This window comes from Phascolarctos cinereus, unplaced genomic scaffold, assembly GCF_003287225.1.
Source record: "Phascolarctos cinereus isolate Bilbo 61053 unplaced genomic scaffold, phaCin_HiC Scaffold_2;HRSCAF=192, whole genome shotgun sequence".
NCBI classification, from domain to species: Eukaryota; Metazoa; Chordata; class Mammalia; order Diprotodontia; family Phascolarctidae; genus Phascolarctos; species Phascolarctos cinereus.
In genome coordinates, this window is record NW_027555625.1 from 358599656 (window position 1) to 358622399 (window position 22744).

Below are 22744 nucleotides of genomic sequence, written 5' to 3' on the forward strand. Positions count from 1 at the left end.
TCAGGTTCTCCTGACGCCAGGGCCCGTGCTCTACCCATTACATCAGCTAGCTGCCCCAACCAGCAACATACTTTAGAAACCTCCTCTCAAATACAGGCCAGATTCCACCTTTCTTAAGAGAAAGCATCATAATCTATTTCTAAAATATGAGAATACCAGTGACATCTCCAAATACAGGCAAATTATGTATTTATGTACTTTGTATGTATGCAGGAATAGAAAGCATTCATAGCATGTAATGTTTAAAAATCTCTATGAACAAAATAAAATATATTGCTTAAAGAGCAAAAAAGAGTGTGCCCTAAAGTCCCAGGGGTACAAAGGGCAAACACTATTTATATTACCTTACTAATCACTGCAAAGCCTTTAGATTAGTTCCACACTCACAGCTTATTCATGTACTGCAAATATATCAAATATATCCAGGCCCTGTGAGAATGCTAGAGCATTTGACGTCCATATAGGAAACCATTCTCTATTTACAACATGCTACCAAAACAATAATGCCAAGAACAACTGACATAAAATGGGATATTTTTCAGGGAGACAATTTCATGCCCTTATGGTTCTACCTAGCCTTAAACCCACTTCCATCTCTCCTAAATGGATCTGAATTTAGTTTCCAAGTTAAAGAGGGAGTCATGCCACAACATCAATCACTTTCTGTACGTGGATGACATCAGGTTATATGGCTCCACTGAAAAACAGATTTTAAAACTCCATCTTATGGAATCTTTCTGCAGTGACATCAAAGTGTCACTTGGACTCATTAATTATAAAAATTTTAATGTACACCCAGGAAAGATAAATACTAAGAATCTGAGCTTTAATTCAGGGGTCACTTTGAACCAATAGATGCATTACTTACAAATACCTTGAGTACCTTCAGGTAAGACAAATCAAGCATAAACCAATCAATGAGAAATCTGTGGCTGTGTATATCAAGAGGCTAAACAACATCCTGAATTCAAAGGTCAATGGGGAAAAAAAACCCCATGTTTGAAGCAACGAACACCTATGCAATACCACCTATGCGATACCAGTATTAATACACACTTTTGGAAATACAAGCTTGACCATAAGAGATGGAAGATATCCTAAAAAAAAGTTCACTCAATGCTATAAAACACATGGTCCATCACACACTAAGTCAGTTAAAAAGTAACAGGTTGAAAACAGAAGTATTTTTAGAACAAGCAGAAATCACTTCTCTGTCATCAGAATAATTTACAATAAGTACACACTGTTAGATATGTAGACCATAACTGAAAGTGGTTTACCTCTGGATGGAGCTTATGAAATGGCTAAGATCCAAGAGTGGAATCAAAAGGCTCTTTGTAGGCAACATCCACATGAATTAATCCAACAATATGTCAACAAAAAAGAGTAAAAAAAATGCCTAGGTCACATGGATTTATTTATAGAAATGGTGGGATCTAAGAGGGTATTAAGGATCATTGTCACCATAAACTACAGAAGGGTTATCCTTAAAGAGTCTTGATTTATTGGTCAAGGTAAATTTATGTAAGGAGATGACAGAAACTGTGCAGCATATCATTGTAGACCACAAAAAATCTAGCACTTGCCTACTGAATACCTAGTAAGATACCACATGGTAGCTAGAATTACAGATCAGAAGCTCACTATTTTTCAATAACTAACAGGTGACAAATCCCCTTCCTATAAGTATGGACCTCAAAATATACTGGAGAATTCAACTAATAAACTGTATTGGAACTAGACCATTATTATGGACAGGGCTGTTGCCCACAATCACTTGGATATACCATTGATCCATAAAACTTTAAAGACAATACTTTTGGACATTGCCATACCAAATACTCATAGTTTCAAAGCTATGTGGAACAAAAAACACCTTTCCAAATATAGAGTATTAGCAGATGAAATTAGTCACATGAGAACAAGATGAGATACATTATCTTGTCCGCTACTGATGTTGTCCAGAGGATGCTTTCAGTGAACTTACCCAAGATCAATTTACATCCCAATACTTTTCAATTGAATTATAAAAGCAATTATTTTATCCACCCGTGCAATAGTCCACAGAACATAAAATATTAAAGTGGTAGATGTTAAATATTAAATATATTTTAATTAAATATTAAATATAATTAAATAAATACTAAAGAGTAGTAAAGATAATGATTTGTCTCAGGGCCATTTCTATCTGAACTCCACTGAAAAAGATGAAAACAAGATGTGTGATAATGTCATCTCCCCTTTATATACCACAAATTTTAAATGTACTTTAATATTTACAAATAAACTTACAGTTTATGGATGACTTTGAGTTCACAAAGGTATTTGCAATTTGCAATTTGCAAAACATTTTAGTCTCTGCCTGTCTGGTCTAATGTATACTGTGGAGCTACTATTCTATTGTTAACAACTTCTCTTCTTCCTAGACCTCTTCACCTTTTTATTCTTTTTTTCTCTTCATTCTTTCTATCTTTTGGAGCTCACAGATATCTGGCTGTCTCCAGAAGACATAATATCCCTTGCTATCCTCTCCAGTGTAGGCTGCTCCTTCTTTCACCTTCCTGAACACACTGGGCTAGGGGAAGGAGGCAGCTTTCTCCTTGGTGCCCATTGCTATATTTAGACCCCTTTTGCTTCCATCACTTTGCAACTCCTCCTTCAAAATTTACTCTCTGTCTATATCATCTCATCCATGTCATTGTTACCATGAGATACAGGCCTTCAGGTCATTCTCCCCTCCCTTCTCAAAGAATTCTGTGCCTGGATTGCAATCTTACTGTTTTTCACTACCTTCACTCTTAGACATGGTTGCTTCAATATACACATCTCCTCAAATACCCTGAATCTCCCACTTATTCAGCCTCCTCAGCTCTGTTTATTCCACTTTAGTCACTCACAGGGATGGCTTAGGTCTTTACTATCCCCTATAACTAAGCTAATTTAATAATCTTAAACTCCAAATCAATATCTCTTATCTTTCCATCTCTTACTTTGTCTTACTCTATCTCTTATTTTTCATACCACTGTGATCTTCAGTCTATCAATCTCTTTCTGTTTTCCTAATTTTTAACTCATGTCTAGCCTCACTTTTTTCTCTTTACAGTCTTGACCTTGTAGGGGACCAGTTCAACTAATGTGTTGTCTTCCACCCCTGAATGCCTTGCCCCTGGCCATATCATTATTCACACCTCATCAATCCTCTACCCTGGGTCAATACTCCCAACCCCTATTTGACTTCTTTCAGTCCCATGCTACTAAATGCTATGCTATCATACCAAATTATGATACCTAGGTCCAATACAAGTTCATATCATCTAATCTCAACTATGCCTCACTTTTTGGTATAAATTCTTTCCTTCTTTTCTTATTGATTCTATTGTATATCCAAAAAAGGCTGTTCCAAACCTTCTACTTTCTCCCCAATAACTTAAACCTTCTTCATCCCCTTATCTTTCAGTAGAGGCAGGAAGAATTGAATTCAAATCTGGCTTCAGATACTTCCTAGCTGTGTGACCTTGGGCAAATCACTTAACCTGTTCGCCTCAGTTTCTTTAATTGTAAAATGGTGATTATAATAGCACCTCCCTTTCAGGGTTGGTGTGAGGATCAAATGAGATATTTGTTAAGTGCTTAGCACAGTGCCTGGCAGATACCAGGTGTTTAATAAACATTGGTTTCCTTTTCGCTTTTAGCAGATGACCCATTCTGCTTCCTACTTCACTGAGAAAATTGAGACCATCAATCAATAAATCAACAAACATTTACTAAGTTACCTATAATATATCAAAGTGCTAGGTTCTAGGGATACATACAATGATAAAAATGAAATAGTATTTGCCCTACTTACAATCTACCAGGGGAGAGAGTATGTGCATACATAAGCACATATGGTAGAGATACAAAATAAATTCAAGGTAATTTGGGAAGGAAGGGCACTAAGAATTGGGAAGATGAGGAAAATCTTCATGAAGAAGTGCTGAAGTAGAGACCAGAAGGAAGAGTCAATAAGGAAATAAGGAATTTTAAGAGGAGGAGGGAATTCATTCCAAGCATAAAAGTATGAAAATGAGAGATGGAGTGCCATGTGTGAAGAACAGAAAGGTCAGTTTGGCTGGACCGTGGAGTGTACAAAAGTTATTAATAGGTGGTAAAGCTGGAAAAGTTGGTTAGGGCAGGTTGTGAAGGGTTTTATATGACAGATTTCATTTCATCTTAGAGGCAATGGGGAAGCATTAGAGTTTATTGAATAGGGAAGAGACATGGTCAGACTTGTGTTCTGGGAAAATCTCTTTGGCAGCTCTGTGGAGGATGGATGGGAGAATGGATATACCTGATGTGGTATATCCATAATAAGAAAGCTATTGCAATAGACCAGATGAGTGATGGGGGCCTAAGCTAGGATGAAGGCCACATGAGTAGAAAGAAGGAGTCAGATGTGAAGTTGTTGTGGAAGTAGAAACAAGAAAATGTGGGAACTGAATGGATCACAGGTATGGAAGGAACCTTACAGGTCACTTGGTCCAACATCCTCATTTTACACATGAGGAAACCAAGGCCTAGAGAAGTTAAATGACTTGCCCAGAGTCAAACAGAGAGTATGTAGCAGGGCCAGGTCTTGAATCCATGTCCTTGGCACTGTCAGACCCAGTGTTATTTCCTCTGTATTGATAACTCCAAATATATAGGAAAAGGAATAGTAAGGAATCAAGGATAATGTTAAGGTTGAGAACCTGGGAGATTATTAGGATGGTGGTGCTCTTGACAGAAGTAAGGAAGTCCAGAAAAGGGATGGGTTTTGGGGGAAAGATAATGAATTTTGTTTTATATCAGTTAAGTTTAGGATGTCTCTGGGACATTCAATTTGAAATGCCCAGTAGGCAGCTGGTGATGGGAGAATGGCGCTCAGGAGGGAGACTAGGGCTGGATATGTAGATTTGGGAATCACCTCTACAGAAAGATGATAATCCCACTGTCAACTAGTGAGAGAGAATCAAGAGAAAAGAAGAGAGCCCAGTACGGGGCCTTGGAGTCAACTCTCTCATCTCTCCTACCCCATGCCTCAGCCCCCTTCACTCCCTACACTTCACCTGCCCTCATCCTTTTATCAAATCTTTGAGAATGATGACCTTGTCAAGGCCAACTCCCCTATTTGTACCCTTGATCCTATCCCTCTTATCTCCTCCAGAAGCTTACCCCTTAGTCGCTCCCACTCTTCCATCCTTAGTCTCTTTATGTCTACTGACATAAAGTTTACTGACTTCTTTCCTGTGGACTCATAATTTATAGGGTAGGTTTGGAACTAACCCATTTGGCTATGGTACCTTGACTAGGTAAGTACATTTTTTGATTGAACTGAATTGTCAGAACTGAATTGTGAACAAGGTTCATACCTCTTCGAATTAATGTCATTGTGTGAGAGACTGTGCCTAAGTAATTTGTTTAAAATGAAGTTATCTCAGAATGAGGGGAGAGGAAGAAGAGATTCAGTCTCTGGATTCCTCCTACTTACAACCTTGGAGCAAATCTTGACCTTTTCCTTACCCTCACCCCTAATATTTCAGTCAGCTGCCAAATCTTGTTGATATTTTCTCCAAAGATTTCATACTCTGAACCCTTCTCTCTACTCACATGGTCTACTGTAGTTCAGACCCTCATCACCTATGGCCCACAGTATTCTAATACCATGAAAAATGTTTTCCCTGATTCCTTTCTTTCCTTTCTAAGCCACTCTCCCCCAAACTGTCAAAACAATCTTCCTAATGCACAGGCCTGATTGGGTCCCTCTCCTGCTCCAAAATCTCTACTGGCTCATTATTACCACTAAGATAAAATACAAATTTATCAGCCTGACATGTAAAGCCCTCAAAAATCTGTCTCTACCTCGCCTTTTCAGCCTCATTTCACATTATTCCTCTTTTGGCCCCTTTAAGTTCCAGCCAAACTCAGAATGAAACAATATCACATCTCCAGCCTGCAAACATTTGCACAAGCCATGTCTCATGCCTAGAATGCACTTCCCCCACTTATTTTGGCCTTTTAAAAGCCTTGTCTCTTTTTGAGGCTTATATCAAGTTTCATTTCTCCATCAATGAAATCTTCCCTGATCATTCCAGTTTTTAATGATCTCTTCTCTTCTTTTACAAATGACCTTGTATTTATATATTTACGTATGAGATGTATCACCTCCAGGATAATGTCAATTTCTTGAGTGCAGAACTATTTCATTTCTGTTTTTGTAACCCCATTGACTAACACAATGCCAGGCACACAAGGCAGCAGTGGTACCTTGCATCTCATCTATAAGTTAGTAGACAGTCTTATTTCTGTGGCTAATAAGTGCAAGAGGTAAAATTTGAACCCAAGTCTTTGTGACTTCAGGCACTCTATCCATTGCACTAGGGTAAACTGCCCCATTAACCTTGCAAGCAGGAGATGACTATTGAGTGTTTGCTAAATCGAATCAAATCTTACACTTTATAGAGTACATTCTGGTTCACAAAAGGACTTCTACAATCATATTATTAGATTATCAAACCATCTCTCTGGGGGAGCCAGGGCAGTGTTTACCATCCATTTTTGGCGGATGAAGAAACTGAGGACCAGAGAGGAACTTTCTCAAGTTTATCCAACAAATGATCCACAGAACTAAGGATGAGAAGTCTGGCTACCTGACTCCTCAATCTAAGGTTCTTTCTCCATGATGCCTTTTGGACATTAATGTGCTGAACATTGGTTGTTTCCATATGATGAATTTGTTTCGTGCCCTGTCCCAAGCAAACACATTTCTTATAAAGATAATGACCCAACTGGTTAAATCTATTTTCCCCTCAGTTTAGCTTTAAACAGTGCATGTTGTTACTTTGAACAGCTATTAAACACTTCAGTAGCTCCTCAAACATGCCAAGGAATTCTTGGAATAAGAACGACAATGAATAAAGATGACTGGAAATGAGGTTATAGGACTGAATGTGATTATACTACATTTATGACAGAAAATTCACTTATTACAATCAAATGAAGGCAAGGGGTTAGCCATGTGTCTGTGCCCCACCTTTCAGTTTTCCCCCATTAAAAAGACACTCTCTGCCCTCTCCAGTAAGACCTCATCCAGAAATGATCACCACTTTAAACACCTAGGTGGTAGTAGCACAGAAAGGGGAGGGGTGGAGAAATGGGGGAGAGGAATGGAGCCTGCTTAAGAAATTTCCATTCAGTGAAGGATGCCATATTCTGATCTCAGAGTTAGTGAAAATGATGCAATTCAAAGTTGGTTACAAACTTCTTGCGTAACTTTTATGATTGCTTGAGAGTCACAGCAGAAATTCCATAATTGCTCCCATAGAATCAAAGAACTTTTCAACTTCAGAATTAGAATCTTACGTCCTAGACCTATGAAATCATAGAGGACAAAATGACAAAACTGAAGTAGTAACCCCATGGAAGGGGAGGATACAACATGAGATCAAAGATTTAGGACTGATGGGAGCCCCAGAGGTTATGGAGTCCAAAGTCCTCGTTTTACAGATTAAGAAAATCTGTAAAGATTTCTCTTCCCTTTCCCTCCTCTAATACAAAAAATGAGAGGGGACCCGATAACCTCTAAACTTAGGTTTACAGAAGTGACTTGTCTGAGGTCACAAAAGTAAAGTGACAAGAGACAGGATTTGAATCCAGGTCCTTTGATTCCAAAGCCAGTGCCCTTTCCATAGTTCTACGCTGGCTTTCATGGATACAGATAAGTAAATATAGAGTAATTTATGTAGAGATCACAGATCTAAAACTAGAGAGAACTTTAGAAGCTACTGAGTCAATTGTTTCATTTTACTGATGAAAAAAATAGTGTGGTTAAGAGACTTGTCCAAGGTCTCGTGGATGGTAAGTAGCAGGATTTAGGTCCTCTTAGTCCAAAGAAAACACTAATAATTGGGGTGGGGGTAATCAGGGAAAGTTTCTAGGAAGAGGTGACACCTCTTGAAGGAAGAAGGATCCTGAGTAGAAATGAGTGAGTTCATTCTAGGCATGAGAGGAGGACTTGAGAAATCCTGAAGTCTGAAGTTAAACTTAGACACTGGCTCATTGAAATACTGCAAGTCTTAGGTACCTAAATTCTCCTGCAAAAAGAGCCTTGTTCTTTCTCTGGGAATCAGGAGACCTGAACATTGACACTAACTTGCCTCGTGACCTTGGCCTCTCTGCATTGCACCAGTTTTCCTCATCTATAGCATGAGGTTAGACTGGGTGGTCTCCTGGACCACCTTCAGCCTCATATTGAATGCTCTGTGACTCCTAGATCATAGACTACTACCCCCTTGTCTGGGAATGTTTGAAAGTGCTCTGAGTAACAGTGGTCTCAAAACAAGTCCCCGTACCCATTCTCAGAAATGCCTCTATCCTCCTTCCCCCAACCCCCAATTCCCCAGCTACAGTCTTTAGACAGCCCCTCCTGCTCTCATGAGTCTTTGGTCACATTGGTTGTCTTCTAAGCTCTGTTCAGAGGGCAGGAGGGGAAGTGTTGCACAGTGGTGCCTGTTTTGATGGACTGCTCTTACCTGACCCTTCCTCTTCTAGTTAACCTCCTGCTCAGTAGATCTGTTCACAGGCTGTGATCCTGGGTCTGTGAAAATAGGACAGAAAAGTGTTTGTTAATGGACTAACCATGAAGGATCTGAGAAAATAAAGCAGTCACGCTTTCATTTTTCATGCTTTTGTTCTGGCTATGGCATTCAGCAGGACTTTGCTGGAATATTCACTTGCTTAGCAAAAGGCTTGAAGGTCTCATTCACCCCTTTGGTTTCCTTGATCCACTCAGGTGGTCAGGGTGGGTGCCTGAGCTGTCCCTCCTTTAAGGGTGGTGGTGGTGAAGGAACAAACATATATTAAGTGCCTATTATGTACCAGGCACTGTGCTAAGTACTTTACAGATAGTATCTCATTTGAGATAATGGGCTTGGAGGTCCCCCATTGCTTTAGGTCAAAGCAGGACCTTTCTGATCTGAGAAAACACCACCTTAGCCTTCCTTTACTACAGAGATCCCAGACAGGTGGGGTCCAGGAAGGCAGCATTAGGCTGTTCTGTGTGGAAGAGGAAGCTACTCTGCCATGGTTCACTAAGAGCTGCTTAGACTTCCTGAGGACATGACACCACCTTAGCTCTGCTTATTATCAAGGGCACAGGTAGGTGTGGGCTGCAGTCGACACCAAGGCCCTTTGGTCCAGTGCCTACTCTCATCCTTTGCCATCATCCATCATTGGTCGACTAACCATGGCTCCTTCCCGGGGCTGGGTTTGGGGGCCTCCTCTCTGTGTTACCATCTGAGAAAACAACAATCCCTTGGTCCTCTGAACCATCCAGTGCCCAAATATCAGCCTATCTTTGTCACAAACCAAATGAGAATTAAAATCACAGAAGCACAGAATCTCAGAGTTGGAAGGGAGTTCACAGGTCATCTAGGCTCACCCCTACCTGACAAATAAGTCATCTTGAAGACCTCTAGCAAAAGGGAATCCACTACTGCCTAAGACATCACATTTCACTTCTGGATAACGGGTAGTACTAGAACAATTTTCTTTATATAAAATTAAAATTGGCTTCTCTGAAACATTTCTACCTATTACTCCTATTTCTGCTTTCCAGGGCTGAGAAGAATAAGTATCTCTCTTCTGCATGTTAGCCCTCCAAATACTTGAAAACCATTGTCAAGCTCTTGCCCCCTCCCCCAGCCCCCCTCATTTTTTCTTCTTCAGCATTCCAGGTGGAAGTGGGGTATAGTGGGGATTCTACATGCTTGGAATTTCTGCCTATTTATCAGACAGGTGACGCAAAGAGAAGGGAGTGACCATCAAGATGATTGATGACATCAAGATAATTGTCATGTCCCCCCTAAAGCTTCTCTTCTTCAGTATTCCAGGTGGAAGAGGAGTGGGGTGGTATTTTTGATGCCTGAACTTTCCAATCTGTTCATTTTACAGATGGAAAAACTGAGGTCCAGAATTAGGGGGAAATGACATGCCCATGATCATGCAACTCCTTAACTGTCTCTTCCAGACTAGTAGGCAGAGGCTCTTTCTGACCTACCCTGCTAAAACCTAGTAATTACTGTTGGAGATCCCTGGGAGGAGGGATCGCTTTGGCTCTGGGGTGGTCAAAGAATGTTTCTTAGAGGAAGGCTTTGAACAAGAGGTAGTATTTGGAGGAGAAGAGATAGGAGGGCATTACAGATGGAGGGGAGTGGGGCAGAGATTCTTCATGCTTGGACTTTCTGGCCTATTTATCAGACAGGTGACACTGTCCCCTACAGAGGCGAAGGGATCCACCACCAAGATTATTTTCGTCCAACTGAAAACTGAGAAAACTGAGGTTGGGGTAGGGGAAATGACTTGCCCAAGGTCACTAAAGAGTTGGCATTTAGCCCCCCTCACCCCTTTGCCAAGTCCTTCCCTCCAGAACTAGGAACCTCCAGCCTGCCTCCCACCAGCACAAGAACATTCGGCTGGAAAGTTTCAAACAAATCCCTGTTTTCCCTGTCTGTGCTGCTGAAGTTCATTTAGCTGTTTCTGGCAAGAGCCTTGAACAGATCTGACAGCTTTCCCCCCCACCCCCCCCCTTTTCTAAATTGTACTTAATTATAATGCTAAACGGTGGCCACGATTCACATTGGAGAACATGACAAACAAGACAAGAAAACTCGGATTCCTTTTCATTCCCAAACAGAACTATGGTGGGTCGGGTTATCTGAGGCAAAATTCCTGACAGCGTCTGCTTCGGGCTCTGAGCTCCCGGCTCCCTGCAATGACTTGAATCTAGTGGGCCCGGATGAAGGTTTGACTGACTATGAAAGCATAACCTGGAACAAAACAAAGGGGGAGGCCCAGACTCCCACCTAGTGCTCCCCCATGTAAGTCACCTGCTAATTCCAAGTCCAAACATGCTTTTTAGCTTGTGGAAAAAAAAACCCACTGCCACCCATAGCTCGCTCGTTCAGAGGCGAATTGAGGGAATGCTTTGCAGCTCTCCCCCCTCCCTCCCTGATGGTATTTTAAAATTCCACTTTCATGTCCCTGCTGCCTACGCTGAAGAGGGAGGGAGGGTCACTGGGGCTATTTGGTTTCCAATAAGATAAGCTGTCTAAATCCTGAGACGTGTGTGCGTGTGTGTGTGTGTGTGTGTGTGTGTGTGTGTGTGTGTGTGTGTGTGTGTGTGTGTGTTAGAGGAGGGGTACAGGAGAAGCTGTCCTAAGTGAGGAGGAGGAGGAAACTGATGCAAGGATGAAGGGGGATGGGCCTGGTTCATGAGCTGGGATGGGAATGTGGTAAGGGAAACAGCATGACAGCTTTGAAATCCGGGTCCAAGCGCCCGATTGTCCACTGACTAATATGACATAGGGCATCTTTAAAATGAGGACATTGGACTAGATGGTTTCTAAGACCCCTTCTGGCCCTGATAATCTACCTTTCAAGACTCTGAAATTCTGTTCTGTGATTCAGAAGCCTCTTCCTGCTCTAACGTTCCACGTTCTGTGATTCTGTGGTTCCTCCCCACTGTGATATTCTTTTCTGGGATCTCAGATCCCTCCCAGTCCTGACATTCTATAGTCGATGATTCTGCGTTCTCTTCTAGCTGTAAAATTGTATGGTTTGTGATTCTCCAAGAGCAAGTCATCTTAGGCACATGGAGTGGGCTGCTTCACAAATGCAGTTTAAGTCCCTGGAAAGGAGGGCCCACGGAAAGGTCTCAGGATTTGGCATGAGAGGATTCCAGTTTGAATCTCTCTGCCCGCACCTCCTGGACCTCCCCGGTTGCCTCTCACTAGCTATGGAATCATTATCTCTTTGTTCTACCTTCTCCCTGGTTTCATTTTTCTCCTCTGTGAAATGTAAAATAAGTGGAGTACTTAGCTCAGTGCAGTCAGCTTGATTAGATGAGGGGCTGTGTGTGTGAAAGCACTTGGTAAACTGCTACATAAATGTAAGTTGCTATCTAGTCGACCAATTAATAAACATTTATTAAGCATCTACGTTGTGCTAAGTGCTGGGGATACAAAGAAAGACAAAAGACAGGCCCTGCTCTCCAGAAGCTTACAGTCTAACGGGGAGATAGAATGCAAACAACTGTGTTCAAACAAGCTACGGACAGGATAAATTAGAGATAATCAACAGAGGAAGACTCAGCCTAACAAAGGGCTGGTTACACGTATTCAGTAAGAGTCTGTTGAATGACTGAAGTCATAAAAGCAAAGAATGACTTAGAATGGCACCCTGGAGGCAGCTGGTAGTGTAGTGGATATAGTGATGGTCCTGAAGTCAGGAATATTTGAATTCAAATCCCATTTCTATCAGCTGTTTGACCCTGGGCAAGTCACTTAACCTCTGTTTGCCTCATTTTCCACAACTATAAAATGGAGATAATAATAGTACCTCTCTTTCAGGGTTGTTGTGAGGGATCAAATAGGATGTTTGTAAAGTGCATGGCACATAGTAGGTCCCATCTAAATTTGGTTATTATTATTATAATAATTGTATATCAGAGAATGTTAGAACTTCTTTCAAAACTCAACCTAGTTGTCATCTTCTATGTGGAGGCTGCTCCACGTCTTACAGAAGCACGAGGTGAAGAAATAGACAAAGCACTAGACTTAGAGTCAGAAAGACCTGAGTTCATATCCAGCCTCAAACACTTAAAATCTGTGTGACCCTGGGCAAGCTGCTTAACCTCTCTCTGTCTCAGTTTCCTCAACTGTGACAAGAGGATAATAACAGCACCTACTTCCTAGGGTTGTTATGAGGAGCAAATGAGGGCTTTGTAAAGGGCCTAGCAAAGTGCCTGGCACATAGTAGGTGCTTAATAAATGCTTGTTTCCTTCCTTTCTTCCTACATGAGACTTTTCCCAATCCTGACTGCTAGTACATTGTACTCACTACTCCTACGTCTGCATGTGGTTTGCCCAGATAGAAGAGAATGTAAGCTCCTTGAGGTCAGAGATTGTTGTTTCCTTTTTACTCTCTCTGTGCCTATGGAAATGCCTGACACTTAATGCTTATTGATTGGAAAGGAACTCTAAGATCATAGAACTGTCATTGTTCTATGGACCATATAATTAGAACCACAATCCACATTCCTATTGGTTCTCAGTTTCCCAAGGGCTCTCCTCAAAAAAAAAAAATCTGTGAACCTGGTAGTTGAAGTGGGAGCACCTCCATTCTAAAGAAACCAAAGCACAGACAGGTGAAGCTACTTTGGACTGGGGCAAAGACTTGAAGCCTCATGTCTTCTGACCCCAAGGGCAATGTGCTCTCCCAGCTCCCTCACATTTTACCTTAGTACTAGAACTAAGTCTTCTGATCCAGACCCATCCCCTCATGTTACCAAAAGACAGTGACTTGCCTATAGGTTCATAGATAACACAATAATAATGACAGATATAGAGCTGAAATAGACCCTATCTAGTCCAAACACCCAATTTTTCCTTTAAAAGACATTTTAAAAAATCTTTTATTTTTATCATAATTTCATTTCTGAATGTTATTCCTCTTCCCTCCCTTACTCCAGTGACCATTCCTTGTAACAAAGAATAAAAAAAAAAGAATTCAGCAAAACTAGCAAACACATATGAACCAAGTCGGAATGCATATACGTTGTTACACACATATAATCCTCCTCCATGTATGCAAAGAAGGAGGGGAAGGTATGTTTTCTCAATTTTTCTCTGGTGGAATTTGTTCATTATGATCATATAATGAAAGCTTGATTTTTTTTGTTTTGGTCCCTCCCCATTCATCTCATTTTACAACAGAGGAAATTGATACTCAGAGTCCTTTTTCTCCAAAACCCATGATCCGACTATACCACGCCCATCCCCTCTAAGTCACACATCCTGTAAGTGGCGGAGCTGGTGGTGCAATCCCAATCTCAGGACTTCTTAGTCAGTTCCCTTTCTGCAGCCCCAGTACTGACCTGTCTCCCTGGTGACCAATGGGGAACCTGATGTGGGCTTGGAAAAAGCCATTGCTGAGGAATCCACGAGTCATGCTGAGTCACCAGCTGCCAGTGAGTTAGGGCCCTCTCTTCTCTTATTACAAAAAGGGGACGTGATACTTGGAGCATGTTTAGCAGAAATGAAACAGGTAGGATCCAGAAGGAGGCCTTCTGGCCAGGCTTAGCTGGATCAGGGTACCACTGGGGGCCTGTGTCCAGCTAAGGTCCAGGATTTAAAAAAAATGTAGAGAAACTGGAGTGGGGCCAGGGAAGTGCAGCCAGATTGAGGAAAGCAGTGGAAAATAGGTCATATGAGGTGGTCTTTAGTGGAATCCAGACTGTTTAGTTATGTTGGGAAGATGGGGGTGGGGGAAGAGAGAGAGAGAGAGAGAGAGAGAGAGGAGAGAGAGAAGAGAGAGAGAGAGAGAGAGAGAGAGAGAGGGAGAGAGAGACCTCTTAGAAAAGCCTGCCTGTAGTCAGAGGTTATTCTCTAGTAAATTTTCTCAATTTTAGCCAGAGATGCCAAAAGAGCCCTGAACCCTATTGGGTCCTATATTGTTGAGGGATAGCCAGTTACTCAGAGAGATAATGGGTGGGACAGGAGCATGAAGCTTACTTTGGCTGGTATTCAAAAGGTCTAGGGGCTCTCCTGCCCACTTCTGGCCCATAATAACAGGTTTTTGTGCTAGAGGGGATGTTGGAGAGCATGGAGTTCAACACTCACATTTTAGAGAGTAGGAAGTTGAGGCCTAGAGAGGGCAGGTTACTTGCCCAAGGTCACCTGGTAGACAGAGATAAGATTCAAGTTCTCTGACTTTGGATCTAGCAGTCTTCCACTATGCTCTGTGTTTTCCTGTCTGGGCTTCTGTGTGATCGATCAGTAAGTCAGTCAATAAACATTCATTAAGCACCTACTAAGTGCCAGGCATCTCGCTAAGTGCTGGATCAAACTCTTAAGGTGTTTTTCCTACCTCTCCCACTAGTTCTCTGTCTCTCTTTCTGGCTCCTCCTCCTCTTGACACCCCTTCCATATGTGTGTTCCCAGTTCTGCTCTTGGCCTTCTTTTCCTCTACACTTTCTCCCTTGATGATTTTATCTATTCCTCTGCTCTGATGCAATGACTCCAAACTCTGCCTTTCCCTAGAGCTCCATTCTGGTATTTCTATCTTGCTTCCTGGACATTTCCACCTGGATATATTGCCAGCACTTTTAATTCAACTTGTTCAGAACTGGATTAATCATTTTCTCTCTCTCTTCCCCTGCCCAACTTGCCTGTCTTTCTAACTTCTCCACTGCTGTTGAGGGTGCTACCATTCTTCAAGTTACCCTGGTTTAGCCTTGGAGTCAATCCCTGATTTTTTTGTTCTCCCTCACTTCTAGATGCCATTCCATTTTCTTGTCCTTTCTTCTCTTAATGCAACCAACCATCCTCGTTTAGGCCCTTACCTCTTTCTGCCTAGGCTACTGTAATAGCTTGTTGTGGTTCAGTCGTTTTCAGTTTTGTCTGACTCTTCATGACCGCATTTGGGGTTTTCTTGGCAAAGATATTGAAGTGTTTGCCATTTCCTTCTCTAGCTCATTTTACAGATGAAGAAGCTGAGGCAAACAAAGTTAAGTGACTCACTCAGGGTCACACAGCTTAATAATGTATAAAGCCAGATTTGAACTTGAACTCAGGTTTTCCTGACTCCAGTGCTCTATCCGCTGAGCCACCTAGCTGCTTCCATTGTAATAGCTAACTAATTGATTTTCCTTCCAAAAGTCTATTCCAAACTCAGTCCATCTTCCACCCCACTGCCCAAGTAATCTTCTGAATATCCTACTCTTATCTTGCAACTGGAAAACCATCAGTGACTCCCTATCTTGTACTCAATAGAGTGTGAATTCCTCATTATGGCATTCAACATCTTCCACAATTTGGCTAAAACTGCCTTTGCAGTCTTAACTTTTATTTCTATCTCCAGGTTTGGGGCATTTTCACCAGTTGTGCCCCATGCCTGGAATGTTCTCATTCATCAGTTCCATATCCTGGCTTCTTTCAAGACCTAGTTAGAATCCTCAGGAATCCTTTCCCAATCCTCCTTAATTCTAGTGCTTTCCCTCTGCCATCACTTCCAATTTACCCTGTAATTATCTTGTTTGAACATAATTGTTTGCATATTATCTCTTCCATGAGATTAGGAGCTACTCAAGAGCTGGAACTCTTCCTTTGCTTGTTTTTGTATTCTTAGTGCTCACCTGTAGTAGTAGGCACTTAAGTGTTTATTGACTGACTGACAAGAAACTAGACTGTATTCCATCTCCCATTCTCATCCTGCCCTCCTCCTTCACTGCTCCTTTGCTCTCACATTGTCCTTCATGCCCCAAATAGACTCTAACCCAAAGCCTCTAGCTCCACCTGTTAAAATGTCCTCCTTCCTTCAAGACTGAACTCAGCTGCTTCCTTACCTCATGAAATATCCCTGGATCTCTCCTCCTTTGCCTCACTTCCTGCCCCCTGATGCTGGAAGTGATCTTTCTGCCTTCTAGTTTCTCGTGTTTATTGAAATGATATGAAATAATGTTTCTGTATAATTACTGTAGAAGTAACATGGGAGACACAGAAGAACTTCTTGGCAATCAGGGCATCTTAATTCTGACTCAGAATACAACTTCTTCTCTTTAGAAGTTGTGGAGGGTGTACCTTTAGAGGTCCATGAGAACAGATAGTCATCTCTCTTGGGTGGTTTAGATCTTGACGTAGTATCAGAGAATGTCAAAACCAGAAGGGAATTTAGAACTGTAGAACATGGAATGCCAGAGATGGAAGGGACCTTAGAACGATAGAAAATAGAATGTTAGAGCCCAGAGGAACTTTAGGGATCATTTATCCCAACCATGTCATTGTAGAAAGAAACTGAAAGCAACACCTTGAGGTCTTGACAAGGTCCTGGACTAGATAGAACCCAGGTTTCCTGACCCCAAATTCAGTGCTCTGAACACTGCACCTTATCCGTGGAGTTCATTTATCTCTGTCCTCACATGAACTTTGATCATTCAGAGCTGGCTGAAAAATGATTAGTCCCAGGAATTTGATCATTTGAAGGGAATTGGCTTGAAAATATGGAGAAGGCTAGCAGATATACCACTTGGAGCCCATTCTCTGAGACAGCAAGTTTCTCTCTCTCTTGGGCCTGAACTATCTCCCGGCTGTCTGGTCTAGCAGCATTTGGCATTGGGTGGGAGAAGGGGGAGGGAATAAATGAGAACAATTGAAACCAGTGAGAAGTTAGATCTCCTTCCAGACCAATTGTTAAGAAGGGTGTGTGTGTGTGTGTGTGTGTGTGTGTGTGTGTGTGGTGTGTGTGTGTGTGTGGAGTGGATATGATTGACTAAATAACGTAAGAGCAAAGCTTGTGATTGCCAGAGAAATGAAGGTTAGTGGCCAAGAGTGATTGCAAAATCAAGGAGCTCAACAAAGGCCATCTCCAATGGAAAATTTCAGAGTCCAGGAACTTGGAGCTTCCTTATGGGTTTATTTCATAGAGTCCCCAAGCCAGGAGGGTTCTTGAGGCATCATACAATTCAAGTCCTAGCCTCTGTAAGCTTGAGGATTACCATCATAAATTATGTTGTGGGAAGAGCCTACAGTTAGGTGCCAGGGGAGCTTGGGTTCTAGCTTGGAATCTGACAATATTCGCAGCAAGTTACTTCTCTTTTGGATCTTAGCTTCTTCATCCGTGTAACGAGATGGTTGGTCCCTATGGTCCCTCTTGACTTTAATACTTTCCATTCCATTATTCCAAAATCCCTTCTAATTCTGGAATTCCATGTTTTTTTTTTATTCTAAGTGTGAGGTCAGCCCAAGCCCAGGTAATATGCATATGTTCCTCCTCCAAACCTTGATTTCAGCTCTCTTTGGACTCTGCTGGGGCACAAGGACTTTGTTTTGCTGGGGTAAAGTTTTCAGTTTTTTGAGGTCCCCTTCAACCATCCAATTTACATCTACAGGGCCAGGCCATGGTCCTCTCTTCTAGCCACTACTATTTGCTGGTTCCCCCCCCCCTTATTGGGGTTCTTCCTTCCGGGCCCCCTGCAGAAATTCTTGATCTACCACCGTCTCTCTGGCTTCATATAGAGCAGCACACATGCTTTCTGAGGTTTTCTTAGACTTTTTTGCTGCTTGTTACTAAAGGGAAAAAGACAGGGGATAAAATAACAAACACGGGGAAAGTTACCAAGTTTCAAGACATCTTAAAAGTCTTAGAATAATAGCATCAGGGAATCAGGGAAGCCCAAGAGGGAATTAAGGAACCTCAGAGGATACTTAGTCCAACCTGTAATGAGGCTGGAATCTTCTCCCTGGTATCACCAACAAGAGACTCTCCAGCTTCTGCCTGAAGATCTCCAGCCATAGGGAACTCCCTCCTCTCTGCCCACTACAGCCCCTCCTCTCCCCCCACCCCCAACCACTTTTGGACAGCTCTAATTGTTAGGAAGTTTTTCCACCCATTCAACTGAAATATGCCTTTGTACAACTTCCACCCACCGCTGCTAGATCTGCCCCTTGGAGTCATGCAGAGAACATGTTTCCACATTACGACTTTTCAAATACTCAAAGAGAGTGAGTGCATCCTTCCTGTCCTTCCTTCCCTTCCCAGTTCCTTCAAATGGCATCTTCTTTCAGCATGTCCTATGGACATGCTTTATTTTCATTTTTTGTACTATACACACAGTGCCTGGGACATAGTAGGGGCTTTATAAATGCTTATTCATTGATCTCAGAGGTCAACTAGTACAACCCATAACTGTGAAGTAATCTCTTCTCTTTTCTAAAAGGTGGCCCCCAGAAATGAGCACAATATGCCAAATGTGGTCTGATTAAGGCAGTCAAGTCATCAAGCATTTATTAAGCAGCTACTATGTGCCAGGTACTATGCTAAATGCTGAGGGGTAGAAAGGCAAAACAAAAAACAACTCCCAAAATGCCCCAAATCAAGAATGAACAAATAGTTTCTGTTCTTGTGGAGCTCACAGTCTAACAGGGGACAGAAGACAGCAGGATTATCACCTACCTTAATCTGGATATCACGTTGCCATGGACATAGCAGAATATTTGGATGGGCACTACAGAGGGACAACGACCTGGGCTCAGAATTGAATAGGAAATGGCAATTGGGTTGGGACATATTTGGAGAAGTGCACATTGCTTTCAATGATCTGAAAGTACTAGCTGCTACAAAAACTGCTATTAAACAAAACAAAACAAAATGAAAAGACTGACATCATCCCAGTGGTGCTATGTGGCTGCAGCTCATGAGACACTATGATCTCAGAAGGCCCAGAATTGTAGGTGGCCAAAGGGCGCTCCAGGAACAACTCCTGGGTGTTGTAAGCAGGTTGCAGCATGTGGCCAATGACATACCGTTTACGAGAAGAATCACAAGGTTATCATTAAGGGCATATATAACTGGGAAATGAAGTGAACTGGAAGGGATAAGAGATCATACTGATGTTGCACTGGCATCCATGAAATATTAAATGAACTGGAGCTACTTCTCCAGGTCATTGAATGGATCCTCTGTAATGGATTTATGGAACAATATGATCAAATATACAATGTATCCAAAACAAAACCCAAAATATATGAACTACTATTAAAAATTTAAAAAGGCAACTCCCAGACTTTAATAGCTAATGGCTATGGAATCATGCATACTTTACAAAAGAGGAAACACAGAGGAAAACAAAACAAAATAATTATTTTTAAAAATGTCCAACATCATTAATAGTAGAAGAGATGAAAACTGAAACAACTTTAAGGCACTACCTCGCAGTCAAACATTGCCAAAACAAATTAAATGGAATGGAATGCCATATAGGTGGTGTTATGGAGAAACAAGTGCGCTTATTCATGAGGGAGATCAAAAACTTTATTGGGAACATACTCTCTGCAGATTCTCAAAAAGAGAGCTATGTGTCCAAATATTATATATGGGCATAAATATATTTTGGGAATAATACAATTTGTTATTGCAAAAAACCTAGATACAGGTTAAACATCCAACAGTAGCAGAATGGTTAACTAAATTGTGGCACACAAAATATTATGGAATACTTTAAGGCAATTAAGATATGCAGGTATGAGGAGTACAAAGAAATTAGGAAGCATCTTTATGAAAGAGTACATAACCATGATCACTTGAAAAGAAAATAAATAAGAATGACTTGACAAAGAAACATGATGGCAAATGGGAAAGATGGAAAATTTATGACATTTCATGCATTGTAATTCATTTACGTAAATATAAATAGCTTCTAAGCAAGTCATACATATTGGTCATACTGATGTTTAATGTTAATGTTGAATGTGACCCAGGGTCACAATGTTATAGTATTCCTTGACTCTTGCCTCTCCCTCATCCCCAATAATCATTCAATTGGCACTGGTCTCCTGGGGGTTCCTTGAACAAGGTACTCCATGTCTCTGCTCTGGGCGTTCTCTGGTTGTACCCCATGCCTGGAATGCTTTCCCTCCTTTACTCCATCTATGGACCCCTCTTGTTTGGCCTTCCCAAACCCTTCTTAATTATAGTGCCTTCCTCCTGTCAATTATTTCCTATTTATTCTGTATACAACCTGTTTTGTATGTATTTGTTTGCTTCTTGTCTCCTTTGTTAGACTGTAAGCTCCATGAGGGCAGGGTCTATTTTTTGCCTTTTTGTATCCCCAGTGCTTAGCAGATCACAGAAGAGACTTAATAAATGTTTACTGATTGATTGATTGCCAAAGCTTGTTGATCCTGACTCCATAACATTTCTCACAGCTATTTCCTTCTTTTGACTCAACACAGCCATTGCCCTATTTCAGGTCCCCACCAACTTGTCCTGTACTAGTTACACTAGTCTCCTAATTAAACGCCCTGCTTCCAGTCCCTTCTCCCTCCAACTCATTCAACACATAGCTACCAAATAATTTTCCTAAAGCACAGGTATGTTTGACTGCTGGATGTCTAGTCAGAAGCAATATGGTGTAATAGAGAGAGATAGGACAGCTATGTTTGAATTCTGCTTCAGACACTAGCTGAGTGACCCTGGGCAAGTTACTAAACCTTTCTCGACTTCAGTTTTCTAGGATAACATATAAAACTCCTCAGTCAGACATTTAAAGTCCTTCACAATCTGTCTTCAGCCTCCAAATCATTCAGAATTATTTCACATTTCTCTATTTCACACACACTTTTGTCCTAGCCAAACCGATTATTTTCTGTGTTTTGAACTTAGCACTTTGTCCTAGCCTCTGTAACTCTGAGTGGGCTTTGTCCTCTATTTCTGGAATGCATTCCCTCCTTATCTCTCCTCAGAATCCTTTTCTTTCAAGGTTCAGATTAGGTGCTCTCGGTGAAGTCTTAGCTGTTAGTTCTCTCTCTCTCTGTGTCTCTCTCTCTCCACAAGTCATCTTGCATTTGCTTATCTATCTTACTAGCTCTATACTCCAGGAGAATATAAACACTTAGAGGGCAAAATTTTCAATTTTTGTCTTAATAGGTCCTTAATATTTGTTGAATTAAATTGTTTTATAAATGACTAATCCAGGATCATATAACTAGTAAGTATTCAAGGAAGGATTCAAACCTAGTTTTTTTCCCCCAGACTCCAAGTCCAAAACTCTTTCTACTACACCACACTGTCTCATGAGTACAATGAAGTACTGAAAAATAAGACCAAATAAGTTTAAAAAAATTTTTTGGCTTCCATGTCAATTTGAACTCATGTTGACCTTAAAATCCATTAAAATCTCCAAGTTTTTTTCCCCATGTGAACTGTTGTCTACCTAACCCTTTCTCCATCCTGCCCTTGAGTATTTACATTTTAAACCTAAAAGTTGGAGTTTATATTAATTTCCATTCAATTTTAACTTATTAGAGTCCATCTTCTAGAATCATTGTTTCATTAAGTTGAACTCTTTCTGGAGCCTCACTCCACTGTCCAGCATGTTATGGATCCCTGCCAACTTCACGTCATCGGCAAATTTGACAATCAAACTATCTATACTTTTAGAGTAATAACTCACACCTAAGTTCAAGGTCTAGAAAAACACTTTCCTTATAACATTCCTGAGAGGGAGCTAGTAGACAAGGATGGTTATCCCCATATGACAGATGAGGAAAGCAAACCTCAGTGAGATGAAATGACCTGTCCCCCGTGGTCACACAGTTAGTAGGCATGGCATTATGCAGTGGATAGAGCACTGGATTTAAGAATCTAAAAAAACCTGATTTTTGATCTTGCTTCAGACCCTTACAAGCTCCAAGACCTTAGGGCAAGTCACTTAACCTCTTAGCTTCTATATTATGCACCTAACAAAATTATCATGAGGATTAAATGAAAACGCATGTAAAGTGCTTTGAAAACTCAAAGTGCTACATAAGTATTAGCCAGTAGTCATAATAGTCATCTTAAGTGTCAGAGTCAGGATTTGAAAAGAGATCTAGTGCTGGCTCCTGGAACACCCCACTTGAGACATTCCCGCTAGGTTGACACTGATTCATTAATCACTATTCTTTGGGCCAGATCATTCAGTCAGGTTCCAACCCATCTAAATAGGCTATAATTCAGTTTACCCTTAATTACCTTTTGTCCACATGGATATCACGAAATATCATCTATCCTGCTGAAGTTTAAGTGTGTAACATCTAGAGGATTTCCTTGATCTAGTCTAGTAAACTTGTCAGACAGGGAAATTAGGTTAGCTTGGCCTGATTTCTTCTCCTTAGTTTATATATGTTTACAC

General features: G+C 41.2%; 1 long non-coding RNA gene across 1 annotated transcript in view; it reads right to left on the bottom strand.

The window, feature by feature from the left end:
* LOC110222384 (uncharacterized) overlaps positions 1 to 22744 on the bottom strand; it is a 226037-nt gene that overhangs the window by 80618 nt on the left and 122675 nt on the right. Inside the window, exon 2 of the long non-coding RNA XR_013484374.1 lies at positions 8550 to 8614. This is a non-coding gene — a long non-coding RNA (uncharacterized LOC110222384). The remainder of the gene's footprint in view (positions 1 to 8549; positions 8615 to 22744) is intronic.